This window comes from Mercenaria mercenaria, chromosome 1 (genome assembly GCF_021730395.1).
Source record: "Mercenaria mercenaria strain notata chromosome 1, MADL_Memer_1, whole genome shotgun sequence".
NCBI classification, from domain to species: domain Eukaryota; kingdom Metazoa; phylum Mollusca; class Bivalvia; order Venerida; family Veneridae; genus Mercenaria; species Mercenaria mercenaria.
The window spans coordinates 52,233,150-52,253,852 of record NC_069361.1 but is presented as its reverse complement, the minus strand read 5'-3'; the positions used below and the strand labels follow the sequence as shown (position 1 = coordinate 52,253,852).

At 33.2% G+C, this 20,703-nt stretch overlaps 1 protein-coding gene across 1 annotated transcript in view; it reads right to left on the bottom strand.

Annotated features, from left to right (window-relative positions):
• The window catches only part of LOC123537826 (protein phosphatase 1 regulatory subunit 12A-like), a 111,088-nt gene extending 97,105 nt beyond the window's left edge, over positions 1–13,983 (bottom strand). Inside the window, exon 1 of the mRNA XM_053547704.1 lies at positions 13,862–13,983. The gene's annotated coding sequence lies outside the window, so the exon portion shown is untranslated. The remainder of the gene's footprint in view (positions 1–13,861) is intronic.
• Between the last annotated feature and the right edge of the window lie 6,720 nt (positions 13,984–20,703).

The following is a 20,703-nucleotide window of genomic DNA, read 5'->3' as shown; positions in this document are numbered from 1 at the left end:
TTTTGATTCATGTAGACAGACAGGCCCAGGCTGGGCTGAAAAAATATTTGAGCCATTTTTACGTGGTCGGTAGCAGGGTGGGTTTGGGGAGGGGTGTTCCTTCCCGCTTTGAACTGCAGTCAGATTTTGAAATGGGCATTGTGGCAGGTGGTAAAAGGGCAAATGTATCAAACTGTAAAGTGGCAATATGGGGGGAGGGTGTGGGAGGATACCCCCTCCTGCAATTAGGGTTTGGGGTATCCCCACAAGGAAATTTTGAAAATGTAGACCCTTGATACAGCCTTTGGTGCGATTTCTAACTGAAAATTTTATGTTTCAATTTCTAAATATTACCTCTAGATTCTTTTTAGTATTACAATATTCAAAGTATGAATGACTGTCACTTCATATTTCTACTTTCAGATCATGCCTCAGCACTAGAATATAACTCTGATATTGATTCTATGTATGTATTATAAAAATAAATTCTAGAATCATTTCTGTTACAATAATATCTATCATGTCTGTTACTTTAATGTTTAAATTTCATAACACAGCTCGATATTTACCCAAAATATTATACCCTGATATGATTACACTTTCTTTTATACCGCCAAAATCTCCAGTTTCAACAATATGTTTTACAAATTGTGATGATATGAAGACAGTTTAGCAGCAATTGGCAGTATCTGATATTGAAGTTTACGGTGAAATTATTTAAATCATTTCATAAAAAAAAAATGTTTCGTTTCGTCAAAGCACTCTAACACAGACGATCTACTTTCGATTTCAAAAACTACAAGAAAATACAATTTAATGTTTCGCCGATTTGTTTGTTTCTCGAAAAAAAAGAAATAAAATCATTTTTAAAATCAGTAGTAATTAAACAAACCAGTAAGAGCTCTTTCTCGGGATAATTTATCCGCTTACTGACTGCAAAAATCAAGCCATGTGTCATCATGAAAAGCAGAATGGGTGACGGTTTCATTTTTTTGCGAACCTGAATCATAAGCAAATTATCCAAACCAGTCAAAATTCCAGAAAGGTTACGATCTAGATTCTTTCTAGTATTACAATATCCAAAGTATGACTGTCACTTCATCTTTTTACTTTCAGATCATGCCTCAGGACTAGAATACCAGTCTGACATAGATTATATGTAGGTGTAATAAAAATAAATTCTAGAATCATTTCTGTTACAATAATATCTATCATGTATGTTACATGAATGTAAAATTTCATAACACAGCTCGATATTTACCCAAAATATTATATCCGGATACGATTACATTTTCTCCATTTTCAACAATATATTTTACAAATTGTGATGATACAAAGACATTTAGCAGCAATTGGCAGTATCTGACATTGAAGTTTACGGTTAAATTACCTCTTATTTAAATCTTTTCATAAAAAAAGTTGTTTCGTTTCGTGAAAGCAGCCAAACTTAGACGATCTACTTTCGATTTCAAAAACTACAAGAAAATACAATTTAATGTTTCGCCGATTTGTTTATTTCTCGAAAAATAAGAATTAAAATCATTTTAATATCTGTAGTAACTAAACAAACCAGTAAGAGCTTCTTCTTCCGATAATTTATCCGTTTACTGACTGCAAAATTCATGTGTGTGTGCAGAAACCCACGCAAACTTTATAGAAATCATACGATGCGTGTATACGTTCAATGTGGGAGAATTAAGGCTGATCGGGATCGGCTATGTTACCTAACGCATCCAGACGATTCAGATTTTGTTTTTAAAAAAGCATTGTGTGCATTTCTGTAATTTTATATACGTTTTTATACGCTTAGAAATTATTAGACATGCGTATTTGCATTATTTCTATACGTAATTTACGCTAATACGCATCTTATCTGGAGCCCTGTGGAACTATTTTTTGTCTTTCGCTGGATGTTACGCAAGCTTTGCAAGCCTGCGCAATTCATAAAATGCACATTTATGCTTAATGAGTTACATTCGAGTATTGCACAATTACAAGTCATAAATATGACAGATTACATCGTATATTGGTCATAGCAAAGGGAATACACACAACTTAACTTCATTCATGCAGTGAACTGTTTGAAGTTTGAGAAATCTAATGGAACTACATCCCTTCACTGTGTTATTTGGTCCATTTAGACTTAGAGTCGCTGGACAGCAAGGACTCGTCAAAACGATTTCATCGTTTAGCCGACTCAAAAATGGAGTCTGATTAAAACAAAAGAACAGTTTAAGTATTGCAGTATGAGAACTACAAATCTACTAGACAGGTGTTAACTCTCAATATAAATGCAGTATTTTGTTCATCTTGTAGAACAACACCTGAATTATTTTACTTTTTTTCATTTAAGCTTTTTCTTCTTCATAAATAATAAAAGCTTTCTCCACATTTAGAAGTACTTTTTTGCGTACAAGCTCATGAACTTTTTACATAGACAATCTGGACTTGAGCATCTAATGTTTTAAGACTGTGAATTTTAAGATAATTTAAATCCGCTGTTATCTTTCAATAAAGTACTTATAACGTAAGTGTATTAGCTCAGCTACAGATAATTGATTTACTTCTTATCAAGATTATCACTGCATAGAATGGTCCGTTTATTTCAACAACATTTGATGAACCTTGAACTACATTCAGTCTTTACACTTAGTATTATGTATGTATATCGTAACACAATCCTAGTTGAATCGAAGTACATATTTTCTTTTTTTCCGCTTGCAAGAGCATGAACGGTACAAAGTAAAAATCTCACAAATCTTTCTCAAAATGAAAATACATTTTTCGCTCTAAGGCTAAATCAATTGAATGGAAACTTACAAGAGCTTTACTTCTATCCAGTCTACCACAAATTAACACGGTATTTATATCTTAAACATATGGAAATAGTTATAGTGTGTTGATATAAGCTGAGAAAAAATGCACCTGGATTCACTTAAAGTCTATTTTTGTCATATTTCTTCTCTTAAAAGATGAACCAAATGAAGTCAAATAATGTACTGCTTTTTAGTTGCTGCGGTTTCATAAACTAACAATAGCTGGAATTAGATAAGAGAATAGGCATTATTTGCCTGCAATTTATATGTATGCTGATCTGTTTTGGTTTCAGTTCAAACACAAAGCTCTGTATTAACAAAAACAAGGCCAACAAGAAAAGTAACTTCAAAGAACGTAGCCGCCTATACAGCACCAAATTGAAATTAATTTGATATATCGAGCTTGATATTTGCTCAAATGAAAGACTACTTGAAAAACATATTTCGTTCAGTGTTATATTAAGGACAGATGAAAATTGCTGAATCGGTACATTCTCTCTTAATCACAGGGGATTCTCAGAACTATATCAAATATCTGTAACTACGTTGATATTCATAGATTCATTTCCTGTTGTTGTGCTCTGAACAACTTATCGTCACTGAGAAAATGTCATGATTGTCACCGTATGAAATCATATCGCTGATTGCTTTGTCTCTATCAGAAATGATCGTTTTTTTTCCATATTTTTGTATCTCAATAGCAATCTTTATTTGCCTTTTAACAAGCATAAAATGCCTTCCCGTACTTTAGAATCAACTAATAATAATTGTTTTGCTTGGTTGCGTTCTATGCTTCTGTAGATTGAAATTAAAGCGATATAAATATTGACATAGAATAGAAATTTATATTGCAATAAAAATTTCCTAACATATAATATGTTTGTCTGGAGCTCCTATTACTGTTTTTATTCCAAGAAAATGTAATTTCGATCCAGTTAATTCGCTTTGTACTTAAAAACAACGGAGATTAATCTGTTACACAGTTTTCAGTTAAAATAAAGTCAGATGGATATTTATATATCTATTTAGGGACCTAGCGTTGTTTTATTGCAAGCTGTATGTAATAATGACCCAAAATTGTAAACTAGTACGTAGATGATATTGTTATCGAATTTTTAAAAACAAAATTTAAGAAATCGAGCGATAAAAGATTTACCTATAAACAGGGTTTTTGAATGCTTTATTAATTAATTGATTATTCTATTTGTGCACTGCGATAAAAAAGAGCCATGTTGTCCGACGTATAGGTTTGTACACACTTTTTAACATAAAAATGCCGTTTTGTGATACTTATAACATTATATATATATATATATAATTGAATTTTTCTTATAATGCTTTGATCCCTGGCTGGGGTGCATTCTCTCTGATGATTTGAGAAAAGACATTGTATCTGATATTATTCATCCTTCACTTATGATTCATGTTTGGAAGTTGGCAGTTATTTGCGGAGAGCAGGTTTTTACCTGTACAGAATCCAGGAACACTGTTTAGGTTAACTGCCCGACGTTAACTGAAAAACTCAAAACAAACAAACAAACAAGTTTTCTGATAAATGTTTTTGAAGGATTCACATCAATATACTGCACTTGTGCTTAAAATAGTGCTATCATGCACGACTGAAATTACTGAATCAAATACTAGTATATCTGCAAGGTGCATTGCATTCAAGAGAGGCGGAATGATTTGCCTGTCAGTTCTAACAGACAGAGAGAAAATCTCTAAGCACATAAATGTTATTCCCATTGCCTGTTTATTCAATTTATCTGAAATAAATGACGTCGTTCGCTATTTTAATAAGTGCCTGAAATGTTTCAAGCAGCATAATATGTCAATTACGTACATTTCCCAATGCATCATAACAAACCAGAATAAAATAATCATATTAAAACAGACACATATAATAAAACAACGAATTACTATTCTTAAAATATTGAAAAAAACTGACTGTGGTCGTGATAAGAATGATGATGACAACGGAAATGAAGTTGAAGTTTACTATGCATGACGAAAGGTCAAAGTTACTTCTCGTTTCTTGACGTAGTTGAATAATGAAATTAACAAGAAATATCTTTAAAAAAGATGGTCGGCGTGATATAACTGAAGCACAAGTTTCGTGCGCGGATCCAGCACGGTCCGACCCCCCCCCCCCCCCCCCCCGGCACTCCCAACCCTCTGGAAAATTTAGAAATTTAGAGCTTCATTTTCTGCATTCAGGTGCATTCTATGAGTATTTAAGAACACCTTTTCACTGCAATTCTATATAGAATATACCCCTTATTTTTCAAGGGCTAACGTGTTGAATTTGGGAAAATGATAAAATCAAGTTTTCTCGATGGTAAAATTCTTAGTTTCTTTTAGATAATTAATAAAATATGGATTATGACGGGGGTCGTATGTAGCAGCAGCCGCATATACTTTAAATGCGGTCCTAATGTTGTCTTTTTTAAAATTTTTTTCTTTCCATCTTGTCTTCTTTCCTTTTTTAAGGATTTTCCAGAGGGGGCCCGGACCCCCGGTCCCCCTCTCTGGATCCGCGCATGAGTTTTATATGGGCAGAAACCTGTATTTTAAATATTTTGGCAATGTTGAAAAGGGCCTCTGTGAAATTTTGTATAAATGAGGACAGTAGTTCTGAAGAAGACTTTGTTCAGAAATTGTGGAGGGACTCAGGACGGACACCAAACAATCACAAAAGCTCACTTTGAGCCTTTGGTGCTTAAAAGATGGTAACAGTAAGCAAACAATATTGAAATACGTTCTATACTTTATTTCTGGAATTGTTGGAAGCAACATGAACCCTTACCCTACTTCAGCTTATTATCAAATGTGTCTATCATTCAGAATATGTACAGTACTGTTTTCACCGGAAAGATTAATTTTACATTGAGAGTCTAAAATTTAACAGTATCGGACATGTTGTTGAAGGTTAGTAATGATTTGCACTGGTTAATGCAGGGTAAGAGTTATTGACTGTATAAAACAAATAACCTTTTTGTAAAAACAAAACTTAAGGAAGGGAAACTTAACAAAACAGAAATAACTTAACAAGAAAACTTAACAAAACAGAAATATGTCCGGATGAGCAGATGAATATTTGGTTACGCACACCTGTTCAAGTAGTACGCATACAACCCGATGGTGCTGTACTTATAGAGGTTATAGATGACGAACGCGTTGTCATTTAACTCAGTGTCACACAGGACTCAGAGTGAAGCATTTTCAGCCTTTCCTCCAATCAGCGCCACTCTTACAAAATCTCTTATTATGGCTGAAAATACCGAGAATACCTTACCAAGCAATCCGATTGGTACAATAATCGGCGACATAAGGTCATTCGAGGTCATAAAATCGTGCTTAATACGACACGCCGTAAAACAATTAACAGCCATATTTGAGGTCTGATACATAATGATTAGGCTCATAATGTTTGCCCTAACCAAGGCTATAAAACGTAAAGAATCGGCAAAGACAAACAATTAGGATTACGAATATGATGGTAATAAAAACAATGCTGCTATGCAAAATAATTTCACTTTAAGATATTAAAATATTGCTAAGGTAAATACAGTAATGTTGTAATAAAAATGAACTGTCTTCCAAAAAGACAGGATGGGATTAAAGTGAAACAATTATTCCATTTTGAAGCCTTTTTCCCACCGACAGTTCACCTCTGTTTGGACGATGTGCTTCCAGTCATGTATATTATTGTTAAAAGGAATGCATTAATCAGCTACATGTACGTACAAGTACTTTAAATCCCACATATAGATATCACTGCCAAGTTCCATAAATGTAAATTGTACAGAAAGCAATTGTATGTTCTCAGTTCTAATTCATTTACATTTGTTCAGAAATAAGAAAGCAAATTAACACATAGTGATATTCAAGATACTGCCACATTTGTCTAAAATTAAAAAGTAAGAGTAGGGCCTTTGGAATTATTGAGCGCAGCAAACAAAGCCAGGTCAACACATCGCAATGTAGGCCAACTACAGATAGAAAATGTAGTGAAAAGATAAGTATACGGGTTGTTCAAATATCAAGTAAATGTATAAATTATGTTAAATTCATGAATATAGGGATAGGGTTAAAAGGGAGGAGGGGAAAGCAAAAATTATAGAAGGCATAAAAGCAACATACATAACAAACAAAATGATATCAACAAATAGTGTAAGCAGGCCTACCATCCTGGAACGGCCAGCAAGCCATAAAAAGCAAACTGGGGTTTGAAAAGTGCTCGGGGCATGCCTACCCTACATTCATTTATTACCGAACATGTCAGATTAGACAATGTTAACAAAACAAAGCCACGTCTTGTCAAGACCCAACAACAATGACAATTTACCAGACCGTATGAAGTGAAACACATCGGCAATAGGGATAAATGCAGTTTATCAGTATATCAATATATTCAATAACTTGTTTGAAGTCTGAGCAACAAGAGAATAGCTTCTAGGCATGTTAATATACAAACTGCACTCCTTCCGTATTTGAAACATAAACAAAAATAACATAAACCTTATTTTAATGCATTACATAATGCACGTTTAGTACAGCGATATACCGATGCGTTCCTGCCTTTTGTTTTAGCATTTAGTATTTAAAGCAGCTAAAGGATTTTTTTCATATTTTTGTTGTTGATTAAGCATTGACTAAACACGGCACTTCTTTGAACTAAAAAGGTGATAAACTTAACACCTTTTTGTTTAAGTATAGACTATCTATACGTATCGTTTAGCGTATTGAATACACATAATTCCTTCTTATTTCACCTTTTCAAATATTTTTAATCAAGCTTAAAGTCATCATTTTTATTATTACCGGATACGAAGTCAGGATGATATAACTGAAAATGAAATAATTAAAAATCAAATTAGAACTGTCGCTTCTCATTTCTTTCTTCCTACCGTTACACAGTTTGATTAACAAATGAATATTATCTATAAAGAACAGAGATGAAGTTAGTTACTGATACGTGTGGTCAAATAAATTTCTTTGAGATATTATAATATCTGTTACAGGAACGGCATCGTTTTATCTTAACGACACAACGAGACTGATTGTTTTGTTGCAAGTAGGCTACTTAATTAGGTAAACGTTTGTCGATTGCACAAAAAGCAAATGAGGAAATCGATCAAGTAATTCCCCTATCACATTTAAATGTGTTTGGTGTGATTTTGGTTTTAATTACAGACAAACTATTACCAGTGCTCATTTTTGAATTGATGATACCTTCTTTTTTTTATTTTGTCTTTTGGCAGTTTTTGTATTATGCAGGCATCTTTACCTCAAATCCCCTCTGTTTAGTGCTGCCCATTGTTTTCTCGATTAGGGTTAGTTTAATATGATAACTGTTCCGTGTACACCACCATATGAACACATTCAGCAGATGCCTCTTAATTCGATTTTAATACATTTTTGTATTTGTAAGCTGCGTAACTACTGATTTCTACATCAACCCGGACCTATGGAAAGGCTCAGTCGAATATAAAAGCCGCAGGTCGCCGAAAAAGTAGCTTGCAACATTTTTCATCTTGCCGTGTTGAGTGACCTATGGAGTTTTTACATTATATGTCATACCGGCTTTGCAGTTCATTTGTTCATATTATACATATGTATTGGCGAGCAGTGCTTCTCCAATACCTTTTGTAATTGACTGTCCCTTTCAAATAAGTATACAAAAGTCATGAACGAAAGCTAAACGTTTTTTATATGAACAGACACTTCAGTTTATTTTACTTAATTTTTACTATATTTATAAACATAGAATTGTTTTATAAAGTTAACGAGAACCATTTGAATCGTCCAATATATCTTAATTCATGAGAAAAATAATATAAACGGAAAGTAAATTTAGCATCGTTTGTGATCTTAGCTTACATGATTTTCATTTTTACTGTTACATTAACGCAATTCCACATAAGCATAAGTGATAGGGGCATGAGGGATGTTGCACATTTATTTGACTCAATCAAACCAAGTCTGATATTGTATTGCTTGGTTCTATGCTTCCAAAGGATCTTTCCACAGATTTTATCTTACATACAGTCGAACTTCGATGGCTCGAACTCGAGGGTCCCGTGGAAATTAGTTCGAGTTTTCCGTTGTTCGAGCCATCCAAATGGCGGCCATTTTGAATTTGGGAATTCAAGGGCATGATGTGTTACACACCTTACATCGTAATATATTGTCATATTGTACCTAAATGTGTGTATGATACGATGATAAATAAAAAACGAACGCTGAAATATGCTTTATTATTTATTTTCAAACATGACATAGATACGAAAAGAAAAAACACATGCAGATAAAACACTAATATAATTATAATAATTTGGTGAAGACAGCATCAAATAGGAAGACATGAATAACAAACCTTTTTGAATCATAGTCCAGTACAAATATTATCAAATATATTGCTTTCCAGTAGCCGACTAAGCTATCCCCCCGTATCCGGGTCCTTTACTAAGTTGTTCAGCCATGCTAAAGCAGTATGAAAGTTGACGTCGGATCTCCTGTTTTTATGCAGAAAAAATAAAGACAGACGTAGTATGTACATTGCTCAGTCATTTTAAATAATTTTATTCGTATAAATCAAAGCCCATTAAAGCATTGAAGTGAACGAAAGTCACTTTGTTTAATTTGTTTGTCGTTTACCGACGCTAATTACGTAAGCGTGTGAAAATTACGCACGCGCCGGTTTAAGGGGAAGTTTGGCGAATGTCAGGCAGATGTGTGAAAAACATTGTAAACACAAGCCATCCCGGCAAAAATTGTCTGTTCGACTGAATAGGTGTAATTATCATATTTGTATATGCTTCAAAAAGCGTATATATAATTATATATTCTAACACGATCCGCAGCAATTGCTATATAAACATATAGCGAAATCGCCTATACATGAATCTACGATAAAATATGGTTGGCTGTTACATTTTACCCCCTACGATTGTGACCTAAGAGGTTCTACTTCTGTTCCATTACATGCGAATTATTTCAGGACTAAACGGTTGAAAATAACATTTCAAAAACAAATTATGATAAAAAGTCATACTGACTTATGTGTAGGACCGTAAAACACGTTTTGATCTGTACGAGCGAATTCAATTAGCTCCATTATGATTCAGCGGTGACGTCATAAATGTATGACATAAAGTATGACGTCATAATGATGTGACGTCATATAAAAGTTAAACTTGTAATCAACTAACCTATTTTGATTATTCTGTTCATAAATAATTTGCGAGCTGTTAGATAACTAGTTTATAAATACTTCTCAAAATTCTAATAAAAAAGGAATAATTATCTATACGTTCCATTGGCTATGCAACACTTTCTAACCATGGGGGTAAATTGTAACTGCATATGATCCGAATGACGCATTACGCTGAAAATGTAGTACTGTAAAATGCGAATTATTTGCTTTGTTAGAATCGAAATAATAAATATGTTCCAATAATTTTATCAGTTAATAAAATATGAGCAGTCGTTCGGATGCGAATAATTAAACCACTCGTGCAGCGCACTCGTGGTTTAATTATTACGCATCCAAACTCCTGCCCATATTTTATTAAGTGATAAAATATAGGAACAGATTTATTATTTCTTAAATATTATTTTCAATTATTTCTTCGAATTTGAAGGGAAACATATTAAATGAAGCGCGTGGGAGACTTTGTTCCAAAAGCAATGAGTAAAATAAGTACCAACATATTTTAATATTTCCTTTTAAAGCAAGCGGAATGTTTCATTAATGATATACGTAAGAAGACTGTAGTGGTGCGACATTTCAACAATCAATTCGAGTGTATTGTTGTTTTGCTTGTCAGCAATTTTTATTTCAAAGGATACTCTCATAGATTTTTCGATAGAAAGAACATTGTATGCCACTTTTATACAGAATCAGGTTCAATGTTTTAACCAAGAACTTCATTACCTGTTGATAAGGTTTAATGCTTCTTTGCTTCTCTGCTTAATCTTGAATTCTGTCACTTGTTTGTGGTTTCATCTTAAGGTCATTACCCAGTTGATTGCTTTGTTGCTTTGTAATTTGCAGGTTTCCATGCTAGATAAAAATATCTTTAGCGATTCTACTTAAAGGAATTAAGATGTCAACTCTAATGCCAAGATATTCACCCTACAGTACTGTTCGGCTGTGAAGATTCTCTTCAAATAGAACAAAAGGGTGCAGTCTTGTCAGCAAACACAGGATTTGATTAACAATAGCTTTTTTTCATAAGGGTTCTGTTGTCAAACTCTTGGTAATATTATCTAGTCTTCTGTTTGTGTTCTTGACTGCGTCTAATATTTCTATAGAATCTTCTATAGGAGTAATCTCTACATTATGAATAGAATACTATCGCATTTATTTTGTAATAAACGACACGGTCGCATTGATTTTCACCACACTGTCAACTTGGTCTGCAATGAATAATTCCTAATAAGTGTGTATGACAGAATGCAAGTCAACTTTAAACCGAATTTCTCTTATATCATCTTTTGTTTCTGGATCATTTCGCATTAAGGTCATTCTGTGTATTCAGAAAAAAAAGCCTACAAAAATTCAATGAAACCATAATTTCTCACAACATCAAGATATCCAACATCAAAATATCCTAATAAAATTCAGCCAAAATGAATACTAAACAGGTTCGTATCCTTCTTTTTTTCTGTTAAAATATCGACATTAGTCTAGTTTTAAACATGGACGCCTTTTGGAAAAATTAACAATTTTGATGACATTTCTGCGTGTAGAAATATCTCTACATCGTAGATTTTTAAAGCACATTCTCACGGTTGTAAATTTCCATATCATCTTTCATTTGGTAAGTTAAATATATGGTTACGTCCAAGTGTTTTTTTCTGAGATATCTCCCATTTATTACTTTAGTTATCCGCAAAATTCATTCAGATGTATTACAAATTTTAGATTTCTTTTCACATTTCAACATTTTTGTTTATATATTTCATTTTAAGAAAGATAAAAATGTTGCTAGTTTTATAACATTTTATAACTGTTTGGGTTTTTTAACATACATGTTACCGTTTATTGATGATATGATTTAAATTACTCTTTCGTCTGTCCAATCCTTGCTTTTATCTATATTTTACGGATAAACAACTTTTCAGTTTCTTAAACGTGCATAACTGTCTTAATTGAAATTTGAAAACTACTGTAATAAATAAGACATCGATTGTAAGATACGGTAAATAGCATACATACGTATGAAAATAGCTTTAAAAAGGATGACTCTATGAGTCGCCAGCATTTAATAGGGGTCTAAGTAGAGGTTTTGGTACATTTGTTTCCTCTTTAGACTTCGTTGACTTTTCGCGATTTTTGGTCGGATGCGACTGTTTTACCACTTGAAGAATAAGGATGAGTGCATTGTCTGCTTTATCTTTTATATGTTTCAGCTGTTGTTTCCCAAGTCAACGCACAAGTAAATAACTGCCCAATTTTCAATACAATGAAGTTACGACATAACCTGCCTTTTAAACATAGCTTACGTCTGCCTTCAATTTATGCATTAGGTACACGTAAACTTGAACGTGTTTGCTCGGATAATGACAAGCAGAAAACGGCTGTGCCGTCAATGCGTAGCCCTGGCAATTATACATTATCTTAAGCGCTTCATATGTCTTCAAAGATGAAAATTACAAGGACATGTTATACATGAGAATTACAACTTGCAATACAATATTCAATAGGAATAGGTGGCTTTGACAGCAAAGGTCTACGTTATTTGTGAACAACCTTTACATAGACAAATAATTATAGTGTTCATCTATGTTTGTAGGAAGCCGATTTTAATTGTCAATATTAAAAGTCTTTAAAGTTGTGTCTCTGTGAAATATTATGCACGTTATAGTGGGATATATATATAAAATTACTTAATAAGAATATCATAAAGTCGTATTTATGCTGGTATTCCTTTTGTTCTCTTTTCATGTGTTTATCAAATTTACCCTTATTAAGCAAAAACAAACAATAACATGAAACAATAACTCCTTTGTTAGAAAAAGGATGACACGCCCAGATAGACGCAGTTACTGGTGATTTTATATCATGACTTTAACCTCTGATACAAATACATGTTGTTGCGCTCTCGAAATGTACTTGGATTTACATTTTGTATAGTAAGAGAAAATATGCATCTGATTGCTGACCAGATTAACTGACTACTGTCCTGTGTTACTGAATGAATATTAATATCATCTTTTAATCTGTAAGAAGGTAACTTTGAAGCAATGAACACAACCGAGAAATATAACAGCAAACACGTTTAGATTGAGTCTGTTTGATATTGAGCAATATCCCTCACCCACTAGCTTCGACGTATTGGGGCAGAATTAATATATACGCGATATCTGCCTTCTTTAGCACAGAATGTATTGGAACTATTCATGGAATATATGTTGATAAATGAGATTAAGAGTTTTTGCCGCTGACTAAATAATTAGATTTATTACATGTTTCCAAGAGACAGATGTTTCCCAGAACTTATCTCATCTGGCTGTCTTTTACAATCAGTACATTGTAAGAGGAAGCGGCGGGTGTGGATCGGAAAATAATGACAAAATATATTGAATGTACTCCACGGTCCTAAAGGATCAGAACAAGGACATTGAATAAGCAAGCAACAAATTACATCACTTTATGAATGAAAATAAAAATATTAATGTTTATGATGATTACTATAATGATGATACTAAGAACTTAGGAGACTATGATAATGTTTAGTGTATTTGCGACTGATTAACGAATCGTTTGTTGTCTCAGTTTTTTTCTTTTAAAATAAAATTCTCCTAGTATATTTGTTTCTGCATTATGTAGCGAAAGAGCATTTTGACGTGCTATTATTATTTTCTTTTGTCAAGAAGTATCGAAAACCTTAAAGAAATATGTCGTTAATGATGTCGATGTATTTACATGAATGACGAAAATAATCACGACGGTGATGATGTATTTGTACATATCGTAATACTTGACGTGTAAATAACAACAAAAATTGCAAAGGTAAAAACATAGTCTTGTAATGTTGTTAGAGTATATTCCTTACCTAGAGAATACAAAAATCCAAGGAAACACACACACTACGTTTATTCCATTTCAAAATTATAGTTTTCCTAAACAAATTAAGTGGAAGCGTTGCTTCACTTCATGCCCGATCTTGTAAACACGCTGAGGTTTACAGCAGGCTACTTAGAAGCTCATAAAAACGTTTGTTTTCCTATACCACAAACATTCCTCACTGAAATATACTTAGAATCCTATATTTTTTTAAATACATTTGAAACATTGTACTTTTGTAGCGCTTTGCCAAACAATATTTGCATTGATTTTAACGACATTTTCAACGAAACAAAAAGCTAACAGTCCCTTGCCTCTTTATGCTGGAAATAATGAGAGGCAACTGTGACATTTTGCAGTTCTGTTTTGCCATTTTTAAAACTCCATTAATCAGCACGCTATTACAAATTGCAAAGCCTCCAAGCGACAGTAGAGAGGGAAATAAAAAAGATAGCTTTCTAGCATTACATTTCGAAGGTTTGATACATTCTAAATTTTGGCTTATTTAAATTGATTTAATTCGAAGTACTCTTGTTGACATATTAACTTGATGTCAGTACTATGTGAGCCTTCTCCAATTAAAGATATAAACGTAACGCAATTATAAGCAAGTAAATATGATTCTGAAATTTTGACGTGTTGTTGTTGATTCCATGTAAACAAGAGCCATGTTAGACATGGCCAATCCCCCCGCCGGGCATATTATAATTGAAGGCTAAAGTTCCTGGTAAGTTAGTGTCTGTTTTTTTTTTGGGGGGGGGGGGGGGGGGGAGAAGCTTTGAAAAACCGTTTAGTTGTGGTCCACATCACGGGTTTTAAAGATGTGGAGGAAAGAATTATTCAGTGGTGAAGTGGTTTACTGCTAAATTTTATTAATTTTCATGAATAGTATAGCTGTATGATGTTTTTCTATATGGCTACTGTAAAAAGAAGGAATGGAAAGCTAACAGGGAAAAAGAGTGCCAGAATGTCACAATATATGCCCGTCACAGCAAATTTCTTTACTCTAGCAGCTGTATTTGCAAATGGAATTTTAATTTTGTGGTTGTTTAGTAATCATTGTAAGTCTTTTGTTTTTCTTAGTCCACAAAAAAACTCCTTACCAGGTAGAGATGTCTTAAAATACACCTAAAATTGGAAAGTAACATCCAGGTTGTACCACAGAAAAGTGGTCTTGTTTTTTCCCTGTGGTCGATTATAAAAATGTTACAACATAAGTTATTTATAGTAACAACTAATGGAAGTCAATCTTAAAAAAAAAAAAAAAAAAAAAAAAAATGTAAGTCCACACAAAAATCTTAGCTAGGTAGAGATTGGTCAAAATACACCTCAAAATTGGATGTAGCATGCATGTTGTACTACTGAAAAGTGGTCTCGATTTTTCCTTACGACTAGTAATGAAAAAGTTACAATAAAAGCTATTTAAAGTAACAACAAAGGGAAGTAATTCTAAAGAAGGGAACTGCGCATGACACTTCGTCTCATGATGGTGTATAGTTGTGCCAAGTTACATCAAAATCCCTCCATGCATGAAGAAGAAATGCTTCGGACAAAGTCATTCTTGTATCTGACCTTTGGCGTCTAAGTGTGACCTTGACCTTAGACCTAGGGACCTGGTTCTTGCGCATGACACTCTGTCTTGCGTGGTGAACATTTGTGCCAAGTTATATCAAAATCCCTCTATGCATGAAGAAGAAGTGCTCCGGACAAGGTTTTCATTCTTGTATCCTTTGACCTCTAAGTGTGACCTTGACCTTAGAACTAGTGACCTGGTTCTTGCGCACGACACTCCATCTCGTGGTGGTGAACATTTGTGCCAAGATATATCAAAATCCCTCCATGCATGAAAAAGATATGCTGCAGACAATTGTTTTTAAGAAAATATGATAAAGGGGAATAACTCAAAAAGTAGGCAAGGTAGAGTCATTGTTCTTGCACACTGCACTTCCTCCTAATGTGTTCTATCAGTGTATGAAGTCTGAAGAAAATCCCTCGAGTACTTTTGGAGTAATGCTCCGGACAACATTTTTAAAGAAAAAATGATAAAGGGGAATAACTCAAAAAATAGGCATCGTAGAGTTATTGTTCTTGCACACTGCACTTTCTCCCAATGTGTTATATCAGTGTATGAAGTTTGAAGAAAATCCCTCTAGTACTTTTGGAGTTATGCTCCGGACAAATTTTTTTAAGAAAATATGATAAAGGGGAATAACTCAAAAAATATGCAAGGTAGAGTTATTGTTCTTGCACACTGCACTTCCTCCCAATGTGTTCTATCAGTGTATGAAGTCTGAAGAAAATCCCTCGAGTACTTTTGGAGTTATGCTCCGGACAAAATTTTTTAAGAAAATATGATAAAGGGGAATAGCTCAAAAATATGCAAGGTAGAGTTATTGTTCTTGCACACTGCACTTCCTCCCAATGTGTTCTATCAGTGTATGAAGTTTGAAGAAAATCCCTCCAGTACTTTTGGAGTTATGCTCCGGACAAACATCGTTGCGGACGCACGGACGGACGCACGGACGGAGAGCATTTCTAATATCCCCTTCGCCTTTGGCGGGGGGATAAATAAAACATCCTTTTACCCTCCCCACAGTAACTAACACTGCGACAGTAAAACGCACGATTCTAAGATATATTATGTCTCTAACATCTATTTCGATTGATTTAAATATACTGAATATAAAAAATCGTCAGTATACAGTCGTTACTTATTTGGAAATGTATTAATATTTGCTAAAAAAGGGAGTAAACGATCAATTTAGATTAAATGCACGATGAGCTTACCAAGAAATGGTGTTTTTAATTTATTCTATAATGTTACTATAAACTAATATGATCTTCCGTTGTATTTATATCACAATAATGACTGTTGTGATCATCAATTTATGATATGAAGATAGATTTAAAAACCCAAATAGAAATGAAGGAATTTAATTACCTCATTATATATATCGGGATGATAAAATAATTCTGGAACATATATGCGCATTGCTTGCCAACTCTAGTTAGTAAATATAGCAAATAAGCTTTCGTGTTAATACGCTTACCTTTAAATATCGTACAATACTGCCAATCAACCACGCTATCCATGCCAAGATTTTTTTTCTAATCAGTTAAAAACAGAAATAAGCCGCACGCAAAAGATTCGACGTTTACCCAAATTCAAGGTATAACTAAACATTGATGAGGTTTGCCATTCACTTGTTAAAGCAATTAAGTTTGTTTCGTAAACTTTCATTATACATATACGTTGCATAGACCCTGCTGGAATTGCTTCCAAAACAATTTCAAAACTAAATCGAAACAACAGTACAGATTTTATTTTGAAATACTCCTTATGATAAATGATATTATTACATCGAAAACATTCTCATAGCAGATTGTTCTTGAAATAATATGTAGCTTTTTTTGAATATCTAAAGAGAGTATGGCTTAGGGCATTCTATAGAATAGAAAAACACCCCCGAGAAAATACTTGCATATTTATACAAAGAATCAAGGTTATGTGTGTGATTGTGTTTGCAAAGTCATGCACATTGTTAAACAATAAAGAGCATTTTATTGTAATAATTTATAACTCGTTTAGGTATGTGTTATAATAAGCCGAGTTTAGGATTTATAACGAACACGACTGATACTTTCTTACTTTATTTTATAACACAAGTAAGCCTATCTCGGGAATATTCTATTTTAGTGTACTTTGTCATATAGCCACACCCAGACTTATAGAAATGATGAAATATAGTCTTTTTAAGCCACTGATAAAACGTCTCTATGAGAGGCGAAATGCATTTCCTGTCAGTTCGTAAGCTTTAACTAATTTATTCCCATTTCCTCATTATTTTTTTTTATCCGAGATTAATGACGTGAGCAAATCTTATATCAGTAGCAGTTGTACATAATTGAAATAAAAGCTTAAAGGGTCATACATATATACGGCTAAATGCATTTTTTTTATTTTCATTGCATGGAACATTTTAAAAACTATTCCTCTTGTTAAAATAGGCAAGTTCAATGTAAAGGGACAACAATTAAAATGTTCTTCCTCAAGAAAAAAAAAAAAAAAAAAAAAAAAACAGATACCAATTTAAGTGGCGATAATAATGGCGATGTTAACATTTTTTTTATCTCAACGACATTTTCATCTTAAATAAATCTAGATAAAATAAAATTAATGTAACTGAAAGTATTTCAAATGGTAATACATAATATTCTCTTCAGTGTGTGATAAAGTAATTGTATTAAACCCGTTACATTTCAAACGCATTTCCATTGTATTGTTGCATTAAGAACGCAAAATGTTCAATCATGATATTGATTTTCATGGTACTGTCAAATTAGCCTAAAATGGATAACTTATTAATCTCCTTGTGACATAAAGACACTCTAAATTTTGTGTATCATTCTTGGCGCTATTTATAAATATGTTAGCAATGACACAAACTGTATTCAATGTGATAGCAATGGACTCTTAACACAGTCAAGTATCTAATACTCCCTGCGTACTATCGACAGTCATAGACCTAACATATGTAAACAGTGTTGTGTTGGCTTGCAAACGTCTTTTCAACAACTTTTGGATCATATAATCAACGTGGTCCTTGTAGCAGTTGGCACAATGCCAAACGTTTTAGCGCTCTCTCACTAAAACACCACGTCACAGACACGTTGAAACCCACGACCTCACTCACTCGACGCTGACGCTCTACCACTCGTCTACCGAAGCGGTTGTATATATACGAGATACGTAGACTGGTTTTACAACTTTTTACCATTTCATGCAATTTGTATAACTGGTAACGTTATTACCAGTAATATTGCTCGCTAGCGGTTGTAATTATTGGAATAGAATAGCATTATAATTACACAGTACAAATTAAAGGTTATTTAATAACCATAAGTATTTATGACAGCAATACATATAAAATATACAAATGGTACTATGTTCTTATACAAAACATTAATATTTGAGTTCGCTTGAACCATACTACAAGAAACAATTTTCTCAAGTTCATCACATGACATTAACAATGTGACACTTTAAACAATGCTTCCTCTTTTGTAGACTTAAACAAATTACACCTCTGGAAGTAGGATTAGCAAACCTTTCTGTAAATTTACGTATACAGCTCTTACAGTGTTATAAAACGGACGAAGCCTTAAAAAGTGGTATTTGTTTTCTACGACATTATATTGCTGACTCCTTTGTCTCTGGCAAACTTGATTGCCTGGCAGGTTTGCCGTTGGTAATGACGGAGATGCGGTTATGGGTCTAATGAGAAGGTATTTCATATTGCAATAAAAGGTAAAAAGATAAGAATAGCTTCAAACGAAAATACCTTATCAAAAGTCAAATGTACAGTGTACTACTTCCTTCTATATATTATATATGTTATTTCTCGTTATTCTAATGTTTGTTTAAATGATTATGTTGGTGTCTTTTGTTGCATTACCTATGCCATAGCAGGGCAAATTGTTACCTCGCATAAAAGTATGATAACGTTTCTAAAAATAATGTATTAAAATAAGAAAGAACATAAAAGACTATATTAAACTATGTTGATAATTGATGCTATTCTCTTACTTACTAACATCTTTATTTAAGAAATAATAAGTTCCCAAACGTGGATTATCGTAGAATAACCCGAGTTTTGAGTTCTTATGCGTAACAATATATCACGTGATATATCGTATCGCATAAGAACGAAAAACTCGGGTTATTCTACAATAAATCACACTTGGGAACGTATTATTTCGATTCTAACACGACATATTAGTATCAACAGTATTAGAAAAAAAAGAAACTGCTTTTTACGACCGTGCTACGCACCTGGATCGGATGACGTCATTGCACGCGAGTGGTTTATTGGAGAATAACCCGAGATAGATTTTGCTGTGCATGTATGTAGGTTATTTGCAGGTCGTGTTAGAATTGCATTTATATCACTTATGTATTTAGTTATTATCAGCGCCATTAATTTAGGAATTTAGACATCTCATTATAAATATCGGGTTGAAAAAAAAACTTTTATGAGAACTTGCTGCAGTGTTTGTCAGCTCTGGCTCTTGATAAAGCTTTCGTGTTAATACATTTTCCTTTTTATTGTACAATACTACCACTCCATGCCAAGAGATTTCTGATTGTTTTCTTATCAGTTAAAAATATAAAAAGTTTTTGAATAGATTCTACGGTTACCCAGCTTCAATATTATGTCTCTAAACAAACAATAATACTATTACGTTGGATGCTGGTTGTTAGCTCATCACGATGATCAGAACTTAATGTTGAAAATATAGAATTATGAACAAAGTCTATACCGATAGTACAATAATGATAATCGATAGACAAAGTATTTCAACTCAACGACAAAGAATTTCTAAATTACTTACATATTATACACGGAGAATGAATTTATATCAAGTGAATTGAGTTATTCCATTCGAATTCGATTCCATTCCCACAACTATAACCCTTAGAAGATTATGTGCTTCAATTTAATACTAAGAACTAAATTCTATGGATTAAAATAGTTTTTGTTATATCACTGTCGATCTTCATTTGAAAATAAAGACTTCAGTGTAACAAAAAGTAAATCTGTTAAATCCTAGCCATTTCAAGCAAATCTGGATAATATGGTAGCATTAAGAAAGTGTTAGTTTATATTGATTTTCACGATACTGCCAAACGGTTCTGGTACAGATAAACTTAATCTCCGTGTGACAGACAGAGACTCTTAATTCTGTTATCTAAATTGTATCTGTTTCTTGGCAACATTTATACATATGTTAGCAATGCGACAAATTGCATTAACAATTATGTACTCCAAC